Below are 21,385 nucleotides of genomic sequence, written 5' to 3' on the forward strand. Positions count from 1 at the left end.
TTATCTAATGTTTTACTGTTTCTTTTTTTTTTTTTTATTGGACAAACACAGAATATTTCTAGTCAGTTCCACATAGACTGTCAGCACTCTAATACTTCATAATTTATAAAACAGCTTTCTTCCCCAAAAAGCTCAATATTCTTTACAGACATCTCATTGATGCTTACAATATTCCTTCAGGGAACTTAGGCAACAAGAATTATTATGTGTTTTACCGAAGAAAAAATGAAGAAGAAAAAAGACTTAAGCAATAAGAATCCATTATCACCACTGAGTTAACAGAGAGTTCAGAACTTAAAATTTAATGCTGTGGCCTCCCCCACTGCAGAGACTATAAAGAAAGATAAAAATGACTGAGTCCTGGCACACAGAATGTTAGGATTCATGGGAAAGAATGGTGAGTGTACAAGTAGCTACCAAATGCTTATAACATCTCCATTTGGATGTGTAATAATCTACTCCAACTGAACATGGAATCCAAAATAACTCTGATTTTCTACTAGAGCCACTTCTTTTTCTAGTATTCTATCAGACTGATCCACCTAGTTGATCAAGCCCCACACTGGAAGCTATTCATTATTTTTCTTTTTTCCCCACTTCCCTCATCTGCAAGTCCTACTGACTCTTCCTCCAAGATTAATCCCAACCAGATGCACTTTTATCTTTCTCTTTGATACCACTGTAGTCTAGATGGTCATCGCCTGTCCTAACAATCTGGTAACCAGCCAAATTGACAAACTTACCAATATCTACTGCCATAAAACCTTGATATTATTTGAATTAAAGTTAGGATTTGTTTGTGTGTAGCTGAGCGTGAGGGTCTCGTCCTCGCTCAGGCCCAAGAGTCGGGGGGCTTGCTCCTGCCAGGCAGCCGGCGGGGGGTGCTCCAAGAGGGAGTACCGGTTCTCCAGGCGTGGGGGACGCATGGTTGAGGAAAAACCACGGAGACCGCTTGAGCGCAAGAACAGGTCTACTTTATTGCGGAAGTACACTTAGTTATATAGGGTTGGGTAGAGGGAGGAGTGTGCTAGCTACGGGGCGGTTGTGGATAGGCTGAAGCTGATGGACAGACCTGAGGTAAGCAGCTACTGGGGAAGAGGGCAGATTGTAGGTTGGCAATATGGGCGGGACTGGCGGGAAGGACGGCGGGGGCTGGAAGGGGAGGAGGGGTGGAGAAAGGCGGCAACATTTGTGTAAAACTAATGTATGTATATAATATACTACTTCTTGATAGTTCATTTCAGAAACTATCTATTCACTTCTTTCTAGAAAAGATGAAAATTTGATTCTCTTTTTCCATTCCCACCAGAAACCACAAGCTCACTTCCTATACCTGTGTCCTTCTAACATGTTTTTAATATAATTTCAGTGGTGTAAATATTCAGTATTTACATTATTATTACTGCATTAAAGCTAGTTATAGCTGAACCATGCATGCTTAGTTATTCCATAGAGCTATAATAAATTTAACCCCATCTTTCCCCACAACTGTGTGATTTTCCCTTAAATAAATCCTGACATATTACTTAACCCTAAATCTCACCCTCTTGAAGAAATTTCCACCAAATCTTCTTATCTACCCCATCTGGACTGGTTTAACTTTGTGCCTAGTATACAACTGTATTAGCCAAAGGGGTGCTAGGTACTATGCAAAATACCAGAAATTGGTTAGTTTTTATAAAGGGTACTTATTTGGAGTAAGAGCTTACAGATACCAGACCATAAAGCATAAGTTACTTCCCTCACCAAAGTCTATTTTCACATGTTGAAGCAAGATGGCTGCCAATGTCTGCAAGGATTCAGGCTACCTGGGTTCCTCCCTTCCTGGGCTTGCCTCTCTTTCCTGAGTGCTTACTTCCTTGGGCTCCAGCTTAAGGCTTCAGCATCAAACTCCAGCATCAAAAACCCCCCATCTCTGTCCTTTGCCATGCCTTTTATCTGTGAGTCCCTCCCCACCAAAGGTTGGGGACTCAACACCCTACTGGCACAAGAGGTTTATGTAATTACTTAATCAAGTAAACCTGTGAATCCAACACAATCTAATATGCCAAGAGGAAAAGATCAGTTTACAAATATCCAATATTTCTTTTTGGAATTCATCAATATCAAACTGCTACAACAACTATTGTCTCCTTCATCAGTATCTCTCTTTAGTATCTGTGTTCTGTCTCATGGGCCCCATGTTTTCCTCTTTCTTATTTACGCTACATTTTTGTGAAGTACATCCATTTGTAGCTTCCTGAGAAAGCGAGTATGAGAGGTAAACTTTTTAACATCTTGCAGATCTGAAAATGCCTTATTCAATCCTTATTCTTAATTAGCAATTTAGTTTCATATATTATTAAAGTTTGGAAAGTGTTTTTGCTCTGAAAATTTGAAGATATTGCTATACTGTTTTCTGAATTCTGAAGTCATGGTGATTCTGATAATTTCTGTAAAACTTATTTGTTTTAATTCTAGGAGCACTATCTGAAATATTCTGGAATTTTACAATAATGTGCCTTGACATTGATCTATTTTCATTTATTTCGCTTGTGAATCCTTTTGGTTTGACAATTCATAACTTTCAGTTCTGAGATTTATTTCTTCAACTGCTTTTTTTATTTTTGTTTAATTCATTTTTAAAAAATATTACATTAAAAAAATATGAGGTCCCCATTCACCCCCACTGCCCCCACCCCACCACTCCCCCCACAGCAACACTCTCCCCCATCATCATGACACATCCATTGCATTTGGTGAGTACATCTCTGGGCATCGCTGCACCTCATGGTCAATGGTCCACATCATAGCCCATACTTTCCCACGTTCCATCCAGTGGGCCATGTGAGGATCTACAATGTCCGGTAATTGTCCCTGCAGCACCACCCAGGACAACTTCAAGTCCCGAAAATGCCTCCACATCTCATCTCTTCCTCCTATTCCCAACACCCAGCAGCCACCATGGCTACTTTTTCCACAGAAATGCCACATTTTCTCGATTACTAACCACAATAGTTCATGAATAGAATATCATTAAGTCTACTCTAATCCTTACTGTATTCCTCCTTCCTGTGGACCTTGGATTGGTTGTGTCCATTCCACATCTATGTCAAGAGGGGGCTTAGATTCCACATGGATATTGGATGCAATCCTCCTGCTTTCAATTGTAGGCACTCTAGGCTCCATGGTATGGTGGTTGACATTCTTCAACTCCATGTTAGCTGAGTGGGGTAAATCCAATAAACCAGAGTATAGGAGCTGAAGTCTTTTGAGGCTCAGGGCCTGGCTATCATATTGTCAGTCCAGAGATTCAGATCCCCTAGATATATCTTAAACCCCAGCACCAACTACAATTCCAGTAAAGTAGCAGGAAAGGCTTGTGAAAAGAGATCACATCTGAGTCCAGCTCCATCATGCAGAAACACCAGCTCCAAAGAAGGGCCAACTGACATGGCAGTGAACTCCCTCTGCCATGACCATAAAACCTGTGGGTCTCTTTAGCCCTCAGAAGAACCAATACCTGGGGTTGTATCTACTTTATCTGTCTCTGAGACTTTGCTCAGGTGTGCATAAGGGCAATCCTTCTGACAACCTCCAGACTCTTTTTTAGAGACTCATAGCCATATAAACTCATTTTTCTTTTCCATTTCCCCCTTAATTTAGGTGAAAAAGCATTTTTAACTCCTGTTATTATATGTAGACAGGGATATTCTGCTGGTCCACTTTGAACCTTTAATTCAAGGTCATTTTCTAGTTATGTCATCAGCTGGTACTTGGTAGTGATCCCTCAGCACCAGGGAGGCTCATCCCCAGGTGTCATGTCCCACGTTGGGGGGAAGGCGGTGCATTTACATGCTGAGTTTGGCTTCGAGACTGGCCACATTTAAGTAACACAGAGGTTGTCAGGAGGGAACTCTTAGGCACAGTGCTGCTCTAGGCCTTGTTCTTATTTCAGGTGTATAGGCTCATTAGTATCAGGGGCTCACTGTTGGACTCTCATTCCTTTGTGGTCCTTGCTGTTGTACCCCTAAGGACCACGACAGAGCCCCCCCGGCCAGGGACCGAGCATCCCCCCCCAGCTGTTGTTTTTAATTGTTTCCACTATGAGTATATCCAAACATTTCCATGCACCCTGGACACATGCCCTGTATAACTCCCTGTCAACCATATGCCCCCTGTCAATAACATCCCATACCAGTATTCCTCCATTACCATTGTTGAACCACTGAGTGATCCAAAACTTCCTGAAAAGTGAAGCCCAATATAATGCTATTTCTTCAACTGTTTCTACCCATCAATTTTCTCTCTCTGTTTTCTCTTTTAAATTGCTATTGCTTGGAGAGTAGACCAGAGATTTTCTTCTCTTTTTTTCTTCCATTTCCTATTTCTTTGTTTTTATGCTCTACCCGTTGATAGCTTTCCTCACCTTGATCATACAATCCTTTTAGTTGGTATCCTATTCTAGCTTTAATAATTTAATGTCACAAGATCTTTATTTTATTAACTTTATTTGATTTTATTCTTAGGTTTTGGTGCAGCATCTTCTAATATCTAATTGAGGATATTGATGATTTTTTAAGATATTTTTCAATCCCTGCATAATTTGTTTCTACCAATCCACTATCTTTGACTGTAAGTCCTACAGTGATTTTCTTAAAAGCATAAATTATGCTTTTCTCCTGTTAAAGCTCTCCAATAACATCTGATTGTACTTAAAATTAAACCTAAATTTCACACCATGGGCTAGACCACCATGAATTTGGTACTTGACTACTTCACCAAATTTATCTCCTCCCATCATCAGAGCTAATCATACTCAAATCTGTTTAATGAAAGATGGAGACAATATTCATATCCAAATTTATGGAATCTTAAATCCATTGATTTCCCATTCACCACACTATTCCTCTGCTTATGTAAGTCTTTTAATTAACTTTCCACTCTCATCATCTTATGCACCACTGCAAATTAGTCTTTCTGAAGTGAGGCCTAATCATATTTCTTTGCTCTAAAACCGTTCTGATCTTTAAGTGATAAATGAAAGAAAAGTAAGGTCTTAGTTTCATACTCAAGGACCTCCTAAAGATAAGTTCAGTCTAACTCTCCATTATTGCCCAAAAAGTGGTTACTGGTGGAAATGAATAGAATGGCCTCATCTGCTTATTCTATCAGTGACTGAGATTATCGAGCTACCTCTATTGAAAAATACTAGGGAGGGTGTTCTCTCATGGAAAAGGCCATTTGTTTAATGTTAGGCAGCAGAACATGTGTTCATTCAAATATTTTAAAGAGATATTTGCTCGAATAGGTCCAAAATCTCTTTTAATAGTGGGAAGAAAAGGGGGAAAGAGTTTTAAAGCTGATCTTAGAAATGACAGTATAGTCGGAAACAACGGGACAATTAATTTGAACGTATAGTGGCAATTATAATCCAGATGAAAAAAAGAACCAAGGGTTGGTAGATATGCAAGAATCTTACTTTAGTGTCAAGGTGGAAGAGAAAATATGAATAGAAATAAGGACATAATTGGTTTGTCTGTTTTTTTACCTAGTTAGATAATTCTTGAATCCATCAAGAAGAATCTCTTTCCGTAGTGCTACCACTCTCAATCATAGCACAATTATCTTTCATCGGAACGCCTAAAATAGCCTCTCAATTGATCTCTATATATCAAACTTGTCTACATCTAATCCCTTCTCCATTTAGCAGTCAAAGTGATCTTAAAATCCAAATCCAATCATGTCAGTCTCCTAATAAAATCCTTTAAATACATTCCAGGTGCTGTTTTAAGTATTTAATTCGTTTATCTCTATTTTGAAATTGAGGAAACTGAGGCACAGAGTGGTTACAGGATAGATTCAAAGTCAGCTTGGTTAGCTTATATTCCAGTTCTGCCATTTATTAATGGTGTAATCTTGGACAAGTGATGAGTAATAGCAATATTTAACTCCTAACATTGGGAGGATTAAATGAATTAAGACATTTAAAGACATGAGAACATTAAATGAGTAAAGACATTTAAACATGTTAGCAGTTTTTATTACCATTATTCTATGTCTACCTTGACAAATATCTTTGATTGATATAGAAACGAAGGAAAGAATAAAAGCAATTATTCATCACACAAAATATTCAAAATATACTTTGGGGGAGTGTGGTTAAAATACTTCAGAGATACTATTGCTCATCACCGAGATTTTATCCACAGCAGTACCCAGTAGCTTGAGTAGCATACTTGAGAACTGAATGAGCATCCTGTTTCAGATAAACATGTTGTAGCTATTAACTTGGTGCTTGGGCATTACCATACAGAATAGAGCTGTGAACCGCTTTGCAGGAAATCTGAGCTCTCCTCAATGAAATGTGCATTTCACAACATCTGGGGCCAATACTTCAGAAAAAAGGAGTGTTCACCAGCACTAAAGTGAGAAGCCATATAATGTGATATTTTAGCATCCCTTGGGTGTGAGGTGTTTCCTTCTTCACATTCTGCATAGATAATAGGACTTTATAAGGAGCATGTTCACAAAATTGTATTCCTGGCTTTGTTTCACCAAAATGATTTCCCTTGGATAAAAAAATTTGCATACACAACTCTATATCCTAATCTGATAAGACTGAGAATGGAAAGCAATTAGTGCCCTGTAGTTTTCCCATTGTAAAGGAAAGCACACTTCTGTGTGGGCAACTCAACCCTGTTTCTAACTGTGAAAATATAGTAGCAAGTAGCAGAGCTTGGTGTACCTTCCAGTGTGCCTGGAAACTTCAATGCTTCTGTAACACCTGATATGAAAAACAGTTCTTCTTTGTCACCTAAAGAAAGTTTATTATCCAGTCCATTAGCATCATGTCCACTGAAAGTGAAACTATTTCTAAGGGCCTTTTAGAGCTACTCTTGAATTTCTTTTACACTCAGTGCATTATTATTTTCCCATTTTTAGAAGTGTTCACTTGAGACTTGCAATCTGCTTAGGTGAACTAGATAGTTCTAACTGTGTGACCATAGCTAAATTAGCTAAGTATTTGTACATTCTAATGGAATAGTGTATTCCCAGAGTAGACACTACTTACTGATCAGTTGATTGACTACAGAAGTAACTAATTCAAAGGTTTCAGCATTATATGAATTTTCAATGACAAATTACAAGTAAAACAGTTTGAGTTCTTTAAAATTATAAGACAGTTACTAAAGAAAGCAAGGGATTCTGAGACCCATAATTCCAATATATTTTCTTCCCTCAATCTAATATCTCTTGGGACATAAGAGAGGCCTTGCTTCTATGAAAGTCTGGCTGAGGCCAGGGTTAGATCCCTGGAATTTGGCATTATGAAACCAGTGCATGCACAGCAACTTTTTGATATTGCTCTTTTATCAATATGCCTTAATTGGCCTGTATTTCTGATAGCCAACATATAAAAATGGTGGTGAAAGACAGATTTTAACTGTTCTTCCATCTAACTTGAAACTAGAAAGTAGTGGAAATACATCTATGATCACAAAATGGAAGCTGTAACTTCAGAATTCCAAACATAGTTATTCAAGAATCAAAGGAAAACAATCATGAAAGGATTCCAACCAAAAAACCAATGAATCAAAAACAGAAACTTCACTGTGGATAAAAATGGAGAGGACAGTGAATAATGGCAAGCAATAATCTTGATTTTACACACACACAGACATACGTATTTAAATTTTAATGCACTGATACATTATCTGAATATGTAACTTAAGTATTAGAAAAGGACTCAAGAAAAATTAATATATTTTAAGGGATATCCTCATCAGCCTTAGGTAAAATGCAAATACTCAAGGAATTGCTACATAATATGTAATTGCTAAACATAGCAAGAAGTGACTATAATGCTAGAGGATTTCTGGCATGGATCACTTCTCCTACCAAAATCAAATGTGATGATTTTATTCCTGAAATTGGATTCTCCTTCATCATAAATTTTGTTATACCTATCCTTGAACTATTAGTTAAAAATCACCACCTTAGTGAGTTATTATAACAGATGAGAGAATGTTTTTTTGTTCTGTTTTATTTTGTTTTGTATATTCCCTACCCCCCACCCTGCTGTTTTGCTGTCTGTGTCCATTAGCTTTGTGATCTTCTGTGTCTGTTTCTTTTCTTTTTTGTCTTCTCTTCTCTTTTTCTCCTGAGTATATTTTATTCTGCATGAATGTTAAAGCATTAAAACAAAAGTTTAATTTGGTAAGTTTATGAGAATAACTCAGAGTGTCCTAAGGAATTCATACATGGAAAAGGTAAATATATTTTGCTTGTCAAAAAGTAAAGATAAGGAAAAAGACACTGTACAGGATGGTGGGTAACCTGATGGTGATGGCCATGGTTTGAGCAGTGTGCTTAGTTCATTATGGCAACCAAGTGAGCCGCTAGGAGAGGATTTAGAAGTAAGGTGCTACTTAAAAGGAATGCAAGAGTAGCAAGAAAACATTGAAGGCTAACTTTACAACATGTTCTTAAACTGACCCTGACATAAAATCTTAATGGCAAATGTAGTCCAATTAGAGGTGCAAGAAATTTAACTTTCTTCATGTTTTATAAATTGAACTTTCTTTTTAGCTGGGATGCCAATCCATCTAGAAGTATAAAATATAGTCTTTCTCATTCAGGGTAAACTCAAACCCTTCAGAGTAAATTCAGGTTTTGTTAGGTTTCATTTACCTTGCCTTCCTCTCTCCCTTGTAGCACCTCAGTTTTGAGTGTGCTAATGGATTACTATACCTAAAGAAAGAAATGTCCTTGACAACTGTGGGAAAAGACCTCTCATTTTTTCTGGCATTTCCTTCCCAGAGATCTTTTACAGTATCTTACTCTTCTGTCCTTTTCCAACTCTCTTCTCTCTCTTATATTCAGAAGAGCTTATATCTCTTCTGAGAAGAAAGGTGGTCTGCTTGATTGCACAGTCTTCTAGTCTCTCTGTCTTACACCTTGACCACAGCTTTAGAACATAAAGACTAAGAACTGTATGTCTCTTGTTCTCTGATTATATGGTGATCAGCTTCTCTAAAATAATGGGTTACTCATATAGTAGCAGTTGAAATGAGGGGCAAAAATAGGATGTGAAAATCCAAACACACATACAAACACATACACAAGTAATCCATAGAACAATTTACCTTATTAGCTAGTCAGATTCTACCTTCTCCCATTCAATCTTTTCAGCCTTATAAAGAAATTGTGCTTTTTATATGGATGCCCCCTCCTCCTTGAACCCCTTCAAAAAGGTAGGTAGTGGGCCCTCTCTGAAATTACTGTTTCAGAAAAACATATCCACACACACAATAGTACATGGGAACATAGATGTTGCCTTCCAGGCTGCCCACAGTCACATGAACAGGCCTGGGTGCCTGGAAAAGTGCAGGCGTCTCTCTAAGCATGTCATCCTAGGGATTGATACAAATAGCAATATGACTAACTCTTTGGAATAAGTCAAGTATATGTTATAATAACTTATGTTGTCATTACATGAAGCTATTCCCTATAAAATATATACTTGGTTACTTTCATTTAAAACTTCCAATATATTTTGAATAAAATTTGATAAATATCTACTTACCCTCATAAAACATAGTAATGGTATTTAGGAAGTGGATAAAGCAGGGCAGGAAAATTAACTGACTTGTCTAAAGAATAGCATTGAAAGTAAAACTTCAAAGCTGGTAACTAAGAATATCTCAGGAGCATTTGTATTAAATCAGTTAACTGTTTTTGGTGGTATGAGATGGTGAGACTCCAAAATAATGCTTAATGACTATATTTAATGTGAAATAAATGAAAAAAAGCAATAATGTTTTTCCTCTTTTTGTTTTTTCTTTTATAGTTTGTAAAATGTCTAGAAGTAAAGAAATATGGGCAATTTGATTTGAATCGATTCAAATAAATATATCTTGGCACAAATATTGCGAACTTCCACAATGCTATCATTTCTCTATTATGTTGTCATTTTACATATTCACTAAGCATTAAACTAGTCAACAATGTATTACTTTAAATCTTAGTGAAAAAATACTATGGTGGTTTCTTGAAAAAATTCTCTTATTTTTTTCAGAATCAGTATCTTTATTTAACAATATTGTGCTATTTTAATATAAGCATTGTTTGGAAAAAAGATGACATAAATAAAATCAAGTCTGAATTGTAAGCCTTTACTAAATGGGACTCAACTGCCATCCTCATAGCTCACTTTACTTCTTTTATGCAGAACTCTGGGTCTAAAACTTTCCTAATCAAAATTAGAAATACCTAAATCATGAAAGAACTTCATGAAAAGAAATTCCACAATGTCCTTCAGTCCTCTAGCGAGGATTAATTGGCCAAGCCCATCAACAACTCAACGTTCACTAAAAGTGGATCATCAGACAGCACACTTGCCCGTTGCAAGGTGACCTGTACAAATGACCTTCTGGACTTTCTGGACTTTTTGACCAGTTCAAATTATACAGAGGCATACAGGTTACCCTTTTATAGCAAACTCTTCAAAATTCAGTATTTGCCCTCAGTATATCTTCCAAAATTAAAAAATATGTATATTTCTTAAATATATAAAGAGAATACACAGAGCAGTGAGGCTTTCATTGCAAAATAAGTATGTAATTTAAAATATAATTTTATATTAGAATTTTAAAATATAATTTAAAAGTTGATTACACATTACAAAATTTATTCTTCTTGAAATAAATGGAGATAAAGTACTCAGAGAAAAAGAAACACAAGCAGTCTCTTGTTTGACTTCAGGTTAAAATTTATTAAGCTTAAATAAGCTTATTAACCCAAAAGTTCTGTCTTTTATTCAATAGCTAGTTTTTTGGGAAACCTCCTAAATAAGGACTACAAAATATTCAAATATGGTTTCTAGCCTTAAAAGCAAGGTAAAGAGACACAAATTTAAATAACTATATGGCAAGTCAAAATATGACTTTCACACTATCAAAGTGATAATAGGTGATTTGGAGGAATAAGCAGAAGGTGCGATTAATGCCACAGCAGAGGTAAAGTTATAATTGAGTCTTGAAGGCCAGGTAGCATTTTAACAGGCAAAAAACAAGGTTGGCATATGTGACTCTGGCTGAAGCACAATTTCCAAGCAAGGGCAGGCAGAACGCAAATTGACAGATATACTATGCAACCATCAAGTCTTCTGGTGGGGCTAGAAATAGATTTCTATCTCTGTCTTTTACCTAAATTGTGAAGACTTTTCATATGAGTTAGCCAGACATACAAAACTTCAAATTTTGGAATCAATCATGTAAACTCTATTTTGTGAAATGTCACATTAGTAGGGTTGCTAGTAATTTCTACCCATATTTTACTTATAACTCTCCAAATTAACCTCTTCTAATCTTGTTGCTTTTCTTATTTCTTTATTTCTTCTTTCAGATAGCCTTTGGATTCAAGTTTAGTTGTTGAAAGACTATGGTTATAAAGTTCAACCCTTTAGTAACTTTAAGAAAATAAAGAAAAAACAACTGAAACAGAGCAAACAGAATCTACAGTGTTCATCCCACTAGGTCCTACCAATAGAACATCAAGATTTGAGGCACATAATAACTTATAGTCAATTCCTGCCTTGATCCTAGACTTTGGATTGTCATGGGAGTTAAATGTCATAAACGATTCTGGAGTTCTATCCTGATGCATTTCCAGCCCAAAATACCCCAGAAGAGAAAGCACAACATATCGTCTGTGTTTTTAAAATCTATATCTAGGCAGATAATGTGAAGTTTACAAACCATATAAAAATCTCTCACTGATTCAAGCATCATAAAATTAAGAGAGTAATAATATTTTGACAGTTTTCATGGGTAAAGAATGTTAAAAATGTTTTACTATCTCAGTATTAACTGAAACCCCAATAGCCAAGAACAATGTAATAGATAACAATTACACCACATTCTATAACAGAAATCTTTCCTGAGAAGGGCCAGAAAGCAAATATTTTAGGTTTTGCAGCCCAAAAAGTCTCTGTCTCAACTACTCAACTCTGCCATGTTTAGCAAAAGCAGATATAAATAATATATAAATGAATGAGCATAGGTATGTTCCAATAATACTTTACTTAAGGACACTAAAATTTGGATTTTGAGTGATTTTCAAATGTCACAATTTAACAAAAAAGGTTAATTTGGATAGGGTTGGGTTTTAACAAGGAGTGGCAGAAAAAAAGAAAGTTGGTTTCTGCTTACACTCTATCATTTCCATCCTGTTCAATAAAGAATTAGAGTAGTAATTGGTAAACTTCTTATGATAATTAATTTTTATTTGTACTTTTTAAATTCAGCCAGTAATGGTGGAATTTCTTGAAAGCAAAGAAAAATTATTAAATTATGTACACAGCAGTATACTTTAATCGCACTTTGGTTTCATATTGATATAACATGTTCTCCTTGCCTTTGGGAGTACATACTGATTATTTCAAAAGCAATTCCAATATTCTCTAAGTAAAAGAGATAAAAGAATTTAATGAATTTTTCAAAAGCAGCCTATTTTTCAAAGGTGGCTGTAATATCATCAAATATTTATTTTTCTGAACTTTTCAGGTAGAAATGAATCATTCTTCATTTAGCATTACTTAAAGAAGGCAATATGTAGCAATTTCAAGAACTGCTTTTTGACAATGTTTTCCGGTTATTATATTTATAGTAAAATATAAATTTGACACTGAGTTAAAATGGCACTACTCTAGAGGCATTCACATTTTTCTATATTTTGAGAAGATGCATAAATGCAGACTTTTTTTTACCATTTCTAAGAGAGCAAGGGTTTGGACTGGGGGTCATTTAACAAATTCCCCTTCAAGGAAAATGAAACCGAATGGACTATTCAAGTTCCTGAAGAGGATTTATTTTGTCGGTAACCATTCTAAAGACTTTCCATACCTAAAGTGAGCATAAGTTTCATGCTCCAAACCAGAGTGAAAGGAGGACACTTAACTATTACCTCAGAGAAAATTTATTTAACAAAGGACAATGCTGGACAAACTGGATATATGATTACCTTGGCTATAATTGACAGACCATAAGTAAACTTCCAAAATGTCTTTTAAACAAATCACTATCTGTCAGTCATGCATGTTTTCGTAAGTATCTTCAGAGGTTAACAAAACAACCATATTCCTTATACATGCTTTTCCAGCTATAGCATTGTGGACTCTGGAAGTGTTTTCCTTATCTAATCATAGGCATAATATTTTTCCCTGAAAAACTCTCTGTTTTGTGTTCGTTCTCCTTCCCGATGTTCAAACTTAGAGTTCCAAATAAATAGCAAGAACTTCAAGATGTGGGTTACTGCTGCTTTTTAATTTCTATAATGGACGTCGGTAAATATCAAGGAGCTGGGTGGGAAAATATGCACTTTAGGCAAAGGTAGGGGAGCTGTGCTGCTTTTGCAGTCTTTTCATTTTATTAGATGACTTGGGATTTGGGAAATTAAACATTTCAAAGATTAAAAGGACTTGGGAAAATGATTTAATAATCATTACAATAATTTCCACAACCTACTTCACAGCAAGATGTAGGTCTCATTAAATTCAGCCACAGATGAGTGAGCTGGAAAGATGTGGCTCAGCACCCAGAACAAAGGTGACTTGCTGAAGTTAGAAGCAAACAGAATAAAAGCACTTTTCATCAGTTCCAGTGAGCAAAGACACTGAGACCAATTCCCTGCATTGAAATTATGTCTAATTAGGTAATGGATATGTTAGAGGGCAATGTTACTAATTTTTTGGTATAAACGATTGTTTCATTTCTTGCCTTATTGAAGGTCTTTCTTTATTACTTGTAAAGTTTTCAAGTTGCAAAGCAGTTTTGAAGTCAACAGGAAAGCACCATTCCAAACAGACTCCCAGAAATGATCTACATTTCATATGAGAAATTCAGGATCCTTTAAACTGGGTGATTGGGAGCTCCAGCCTTTGTAAGTCCATGACCTGGGGGTTGCTAATGATCATCCCTCGCCATAGCTGCTCCTCTACACTAAAGGGTAATTTACCTCTTTTATATTCTTTCTCCTTATCACCTCTGTAACTTTTAATACTTAATGAGAGAAATGCTAGGTCCCTAGTATCACTTATCATTCCTATTGTGATTCAGCTCCTGCTCTCATTTCCCATAATGACTGTTCCAATCCTCAGTAATCTCCTCAAGCCTACCCAATCAGAAAACAGTCTTCTGTACTTCACAAAAATATTCAGGTCCTGACTTCCTCAAATTCTTTCTCGTACACCTGTACAAATCATGTCTTCTCTCCTCCACACCTTCTTCTTGCCAGTGCCTTCTGCTCTTCAGGATCAATTTCCTCACCTCTGCTCAGAGCCTAGGAGCAAGGTATATTCTTAGTTGTTCCTTCTATCTCCTTTCATATCATCCTTTCTCTCTGTGCAATCTCCTTTATCTCTGTGATGTTTAGGCTAGTGAGTCAACCCCACCAGGCAATTGTGCGGGCGTGGTTCGGTCAAGCAAGCACTGGGCTAAATGTAATACATGGACTTTCATAGACTTTAGTCATCAGTGAATTTACTGCACAGATAGCTGATTACATCTAAGATCAATCAGGGAGATTGCCATCAGCAATGAGTGAATGTATTCACATATTTCCATGCTTATAAGAAGCAAGGAACTGGGTGGGAGTGTTTATAAGACCTTAACAGAGTTTTGTGGATTCAAATGGCACAAGGATGCTGGCTGGCTCCTCCTAGACACTCTGGGAACAGGGACAAGAGAAAAGGATGAGCTAAAGGCTTCAAATTTGCAATGTAATACTTTATGAGTGGTGTGAAAGTTTCTATGTGTGCTCTGAAAGAAAAATCTTGTTTCCTGCAGCCACAGGCTTGGGATCTCTGAAAACCAGACTCAGACTCTCATTCTACAAGTAGCAGAGTTACAAAGGAAACTAAAATCTCAAACTCAGCTGTCAAAGTGAAGGCATTGATTGGAAAGGAATGGAATCCTGAAGATTGAGATGGAATATATGGGATGATAAGAGTGGAGAACCCTAAATTCTACTGAGACTTTCCCAGATAAACCTGTGATGGCCTGCCTTGTGGAGACCACATTTTTCAGCCTTGCATAACCCAGCCTCCAGCCTGCTCCAGGGAGTCCAGACCTCCTTTCAGCCCTGAGGTGGGTAACAGTCAAACTAAAGCCTGCACTGCCAAGCCTCTGGCTTACTCCAGGGAATGTGGACCTCCTCTCAGCACTGGGGCAGGTACCAACCAAACTCCAGCATGCACTGCCCAGCCTCCAGCCTGCCCTGAGGAATGTGCCTTCCAACCACTGTCTGAAGAGATTAATCCTGTTTTGCCAGATAAAAATGCAAAGGAATGCCCTGAGGTAAGTAGCTTGCAAGACATTTCTAATCCTTCTCCTTATCCACCCCCACTGCCCTTCATGTCTTCTAGACCAATTACTAGACTAAAATCACAACAATCCCCCAAAGGCAAAATATAAAGTATTACCCATGAGGAAGTAAGGCATACTCAGAAAGAACTGCATGCGTTTTCCAACTTATATAAACAGAAATCAAGGGGATATGTGTGGGAATGGATACTAAGAGTTTGAGTTAATAGTGGAAGAAATATAAAGTTGGGTCACATTGAATTTATTGATATGGGCCCACTAAGCAGAAACTCTGGATTCAGCACTGTAGCTCAAGGTGTTAGAAAGGACTCTAACAGTTTGTTTGTGTGGCTGACTGAAACATGGACCTAAAGATGTGGGTCCCTGGGCCCATTCTTTGGTTATCTCCCTAGTTCCAGAATACATAATTGGAATAGATATATGCACTAACTGGCAGAATCCCCATATTGGATCCCTGACTTGTGGAGTGAGGGCTATTATGGTAGGAAAGGCCAAGTAGAAGTTCCTAGAACTGCACCTGCATAGCAAAATAGTAAATCAAAAGCAATACCAGATTCCTGAAGGGATTACAGATTAGGGCCACATCCGGGATTTGAAGGATGCAGGGGTGGTGATTCCAACCACATCCCCAATCAATTCTATTGGCCTGTGAAGAAAACAGATGGATCTTGGAGGATGGCAGTAGATTATCGTAACCTTAAACAGGGTAACTCCAATCACAGTTGCTCTCCCAGATGTAGTATCACTCTTTATGAAAATCAACTCTCCCCTTGTTAACTGGTATGCAGTTATTGATCTGGAAAATGCTTTTTTCTCAACTGCCATAACAAGAACCACCAGAAACAGTTAGTTTTCAGCTGGCAAAGCCAGCAGTATACTGTCACTGTCTTGCCTCTGGGGTATATCAAGTCTCCAACCCTAGGACATGATATTGTCCCCAAAGATCTTGAAAGTCTTTCCCTCCTGCAAGACATCACACTGGTCCATTATATTGAGGATATCATGTGGATAGAACCCAGTGAGCAAGAAATAGCAAAGACTCTAGACGTATTAATAAGGATAAGGCATGTGCATGAGAGACAATGGGAAATAAATCCAACAAAAATACAGAAGCTTAGGTCTCAGTGAAATTTCTAGGTGTCCAGTGGTGTGTGGCATGTTGAGGTATCTCTTCAAAAGTGAAGGATAAGCTGTTGCATCTGGCCTCTCCTACAACCAAAAGAGAGGCACAATGCTTAGTTGGTCTCTTTGGATTTTGGCGACAACACATCCCAGCATTTGGGTGTGCTACTCCATCCATTTACCAAGTGACCAGAAAAGCTGCTACTTTTCATTGGGCCTGGAACAAGGAGAGGCTCTGTGACAGGTAGAGACTGCTTTGTGAGCTGCAATGTCACTTGGGCCATATGATCCAGCAGATCCAGTGGTGCTGGACATTTCAGTGCCAAATAAAAATGCTATTTGGCCTCTATAGGAGAATGACAAAGTAGACTCTTATGATTTTGGAGCAAAGCCCTCCATCCTCTTCAAATAATGACTCTCCCTTTGAGAAACAGCTTTTGGCCTGCTACTGGGCCTTTATAGAGACTGAATGCTTAACCACGGGCTGTGAAGTTACCATGAGACCTGAGTTGCCTATCATGAGCTGGTATTGTCTGATCACCAAACCATAAAGTTGGGCAGGCACAGCAGCACTCCATAAATAAGTGAAAGTGGTATATACAAGCAGTTCCTGAAGATGCAAGTAAGTTACATGAAGAAATAGCCCAAAAGCTCATGGTCACAAACATTGGCATGCTGCCTTCTCTTTCCTAGCCAACCACTTTGGCCTCTTGGGGAGTCCCTTACAATCAGTTGACTGAGAAAGTTGGGCCTGGTTTATGCGTGGTTCTGCATGATATGCTGGTACCACCCAAAAGTGGATAGCTACAACACTGCAGCCCTGTTCTGGGACATCCCTGGAGGAAAGTGGTGAGGGCAAATCCTTCCAGTGGGCAGAACCTCAAACAGTGCATGTGGTTGTTCATTTTACTTGGAAGAAGAAAAATTCAGAGGTGCATTTGTACACTGATTCATAGACTGTTCCCGTTGGTTTGACTAGAAGGTCAGGGACTTAGAAGGAACAATTGCAAAATTGGTGACAAAGAGGTCTGGGGAAGAGCTATATACATAGACCTTTCTGAGTGGGCAAAAAACATGAAAATATTTGTGTTCCACATGAATGTTCACCAGAAAGTAACTTCAGCCGAAGAAGATTTTAATAATCAAGTGGATAAGATGACCCACTCGGTGGCTAATGTTCAGCCTCTTTCCCTACCCACTCCTGTCATTGCCCAGTGGGTTCATGAACAAAGTGACCATGGAGGTAGGGATGAAGGTTATGCATGGGCTCAGCAACATGGACTCCCCCTTACCAAGACTCACTTGGCTAATGCCACAGTCTTCTAGCAGCAGAGACCCACACTTAGCCTCCTATATGGCACTATTCCTTGAGTTAATCAGCCTGCTTCCTGGATATGGTTTTGCAATGCTTCCTCCAAAACTACTACCCATGAACTTACTGAATGTCTTATCTACTGCCATTGCATTCCATACAGCATTGCTTCTGATCAAGGAACCCATTTCACAACAAATGATGTTTGAGAATGGGCACACGCCCATGGAATTTACTGGTCTTACCATGTTCCCCATCATCCTGAAGAAGCTGGATTGATAGAATGGTGGAATGACCTTTTCAAGACTCAATTATGGTGCCAACCAGGTGACAATCGATACCTTGTAGGGCTAGGGCACTGTTCTCCAAGAGGCTTTGTATGCTCCAAATCAGCATCACTCTATGGTGCTGTTCACCATAGCCAGGATTCATGGGTCCGGGAATCAAGGGGTGGAAATGGGAGTGGCATCATTCACTATTACTCCTCACGATCCACTAGGAAAATTTTTGCTTCCTGTCCCTGCAACCTTAAGCTCTGTCTTGAATCTTTCTTCCTTGTTTTGTTAGATGTATGATTGTATATGTACATAAAACGTATATCTTTTTTTCTTCCCTAACCCTTTCCCTTATAATATCACAAGTTGTATTAGTTTCATGTCATAATAGTTAAGAATGCCAAGTTTAAGAGTGAATATTGCCCAAGGACCTGCACCTTATTCTGTAGTAAATTAACCCATTTCCAGTTGTATGCAGGACAGTTGAATATTCTTAGGCAGAAATATATATATGCATGTCTGTTATTGTTTTTATTTAGAGATTAAGTATGGTTGCCAAGTTGACAAGGGGTGGACTGTGACAGTTAAGCTAATGTGTTAACTTGGCCAGGTAATTGTGCCCCATTGTTTGGGCAAGGAAGCACTGGGCTAATTGTAATACAAGGACTTTTATGGACTTTAGTCATCAATGAGTGTACTGCATAGATGTCTGATTACATCTGCCATCAATCAGGGAGATTGCCATCAGGAATGAGTGACATTTTATCCAATCAGTTGAATGCCTTAAAAGGGGAAGTGATTTCATCATTCAGAGAGAATTTCCCATCTTGCCTTTGGATAGCCAACTTCTCCCTGAACTCATAAGGACCTTCATTAGACTTTCATTGGAGTGCCTGGCTTGCAACCTGCCTGTGGAATCTGGACTTGTGCATCCCTACAGTCATGTGAAAGAAACTTATAAAATCTCATAACATTTACATATGTCTTCTGTTGATTCTGTTTCCCTAGAGAACCCTGACTAATACAATCTCCCAGCCCCATAATCTGTAAACATGTGCAAACTTCTCCCATCTAAAAAATAAAAATAGACCTACATCAAGCAAACAAACTTTTTTTCAATTCTGCCAACTTTCTAACACCTGTGCCCTCCCTGTTTCTCCCTTCTTCCCTCTCATGACCAAAAATAATTTCAAGTAAACAAATAACAATAAAACTACATTTTCTCAACCATTATTCAAGACTCTGAATTCATACTTTTAACTTCTCTTCTAAATTGTCTCCTATTAAAGTCTCTACCTTTCATTCATTTATCCATACATTTGATCCATTGGCTATTATACTCTTCATCTTATTTGATTCACAGTGTTCTTCAATATAAAAGAGTTCTTGAAATTCAATTTCCATATCCTCTGGACAGCATTTTCTAGTGGTGATTTTTAATCTTACTCAGTTTCCTTACAGGTCCCACTTTGTCTTTCCATTTCTTAAATGTTGGGGCTCTTTAGAATTCAGCACAGAAATTTGAGGAATGCTCTTCAGCTATACCCTGGGCATGGCTTTCATTTCATGCTATGATTCAGTAGTTCCAAACCTATATGTCCAATTAAGCCTCTTTTCTTAGTTTTTAATCTACATATTCTTCTCATTCCTGGCTGCCACTACCTGGATGCCACAGATATATCAAATTCAACCTATATAACTTGACTTATTCTTTCTCCCCCAAACCTATATTCACTATTTCAGGGCAGTCATAACCAGAAGCCCAGTTGTTGAATTTAGACTTGGAGTCACCCCAAATAATTTGCTTTAATTAATCATACTCTATATATTTAAGCACTGTAATAGTCAGCCAAGGGGATGCTGATACAAAGTACCAGAAATCTGTTGGCTTTTATGAAGCGTATTTATTTGGGGTAAAAGCTTACAGTTACAAGGCCCTAAAGAGTCCAACTCAAGCTGCTGTCTCACAAAGTCTATAGCCACATGTTGAAGCAAAATGGAAGGAGACCTCTGCCTGATCTCTTGGGTTTTCTCAGCTGTTCAGTTGTTCTGTTCTCTTTGGCTAAAAACTATCAGACAAATGGCTCATCTCTCTTCCTAGGGTTTTAGCTGGTTGAACCTTCTCCTTTCTGTCACATGGCAGGATCAAAATGACCAACTTTTCTCCTCTTCTCTGTTTCTTCTTGAGTGAGTGAGCAATTATATCAACCCACCAAGGGGGTAGGTACTCAACCTGAGTTACATCTTACTGATGTGGTCAAATCAAAGCCCTAAACTTAACAGGTAATTTAATCAAGACATATCATCTGAATCTAATGCATTCACAGGGAATCACAACAGATTAGTTTACAGCCTAATTTTTCTTTTTGCGAATCATAAATAATCTTAAACTGCTACAAGCAGTCTTGACCTCCTAAACTTTTTTCATTCCTTTCCATTGATCCAACTCCACTTACTGTTGCCTTAGTTGAGGGCATCAGTATCTTTCATTTGGACTAGTTAGGCCAGTGGTTTCCTTACCTCCTACTCCACTCTTAACCCAAAAGTTTTTTTGATGGATCATGAGATAAAGGTTCAGGAAAAGGAAGAATTTGGAAGTGGAGTGTATGAGAACTATTTCAAGAGGCAGATGAAAAAATACACTTTCAAATATTTTGAGAAAATATTTCAAAGTATCTTAGAAAACTCTAGGAAGAGTCTGCAATGATGATATTAGCACACTTACTACCACCCCCAAATGAATTACTACTGTGTTGAAAAATCTATTGGGGGAAATCTGTTCCCACACAAAACCCAAATGTTCTAAACTATTATGAACAGGCTGAATTGTTATTAAGAGATAAAAAAGGATTTGAAAGGAACTATTGTAAATATGAGAATCTGGAAATGGAGACTCTTTGAATGTTCCTGAACTCATATTTCCCTGTATTCGTGCCTCTAAGTTTCAACAGGAAAACTGGTTTTGTTGAAGCCCTAGAAATCCTTCCTAAGGCCTAGATGTCAGGAATCAGGTTCTTCTTGATCACCAAGATGATATTCAGAGATGATGTCTGCATATAATGTGAAATAATGAAATTGACCTTAACTTGAAAGTTTTCCCTGCTAAAATCATGTTCAGAAAGAAATATTATTGGCCTCACATTCTCAAAGTCCAGCAGAAAAGATATGTAGAAGTCTGCAAATCAGGACTTAATCAGTGTGATCATGTGCAAATGAATAAACCTCCCCAAGACTTAGACTTTCTTGAAGAATATAATAAAAATACAAACACCATCAAAATGAACATTTAAATACAAGACACTAGGTGATGC

This window comes from Dasypus novemcinctus, chromosome 2 (genome assembly GCF_030445035.2).
Source record: "Dasypus novemcinctus isolate mDasNov1 chromosome 2, mDasNov1.1.hap2, whole genome shotgun sequence".
NCBI classification, from domain to species: Eukaryota; Metazoa; Chordata; class Mammalia; order Cingulata; family Dasypodidae; genus Dasypus; species Dasypus novemcinctus.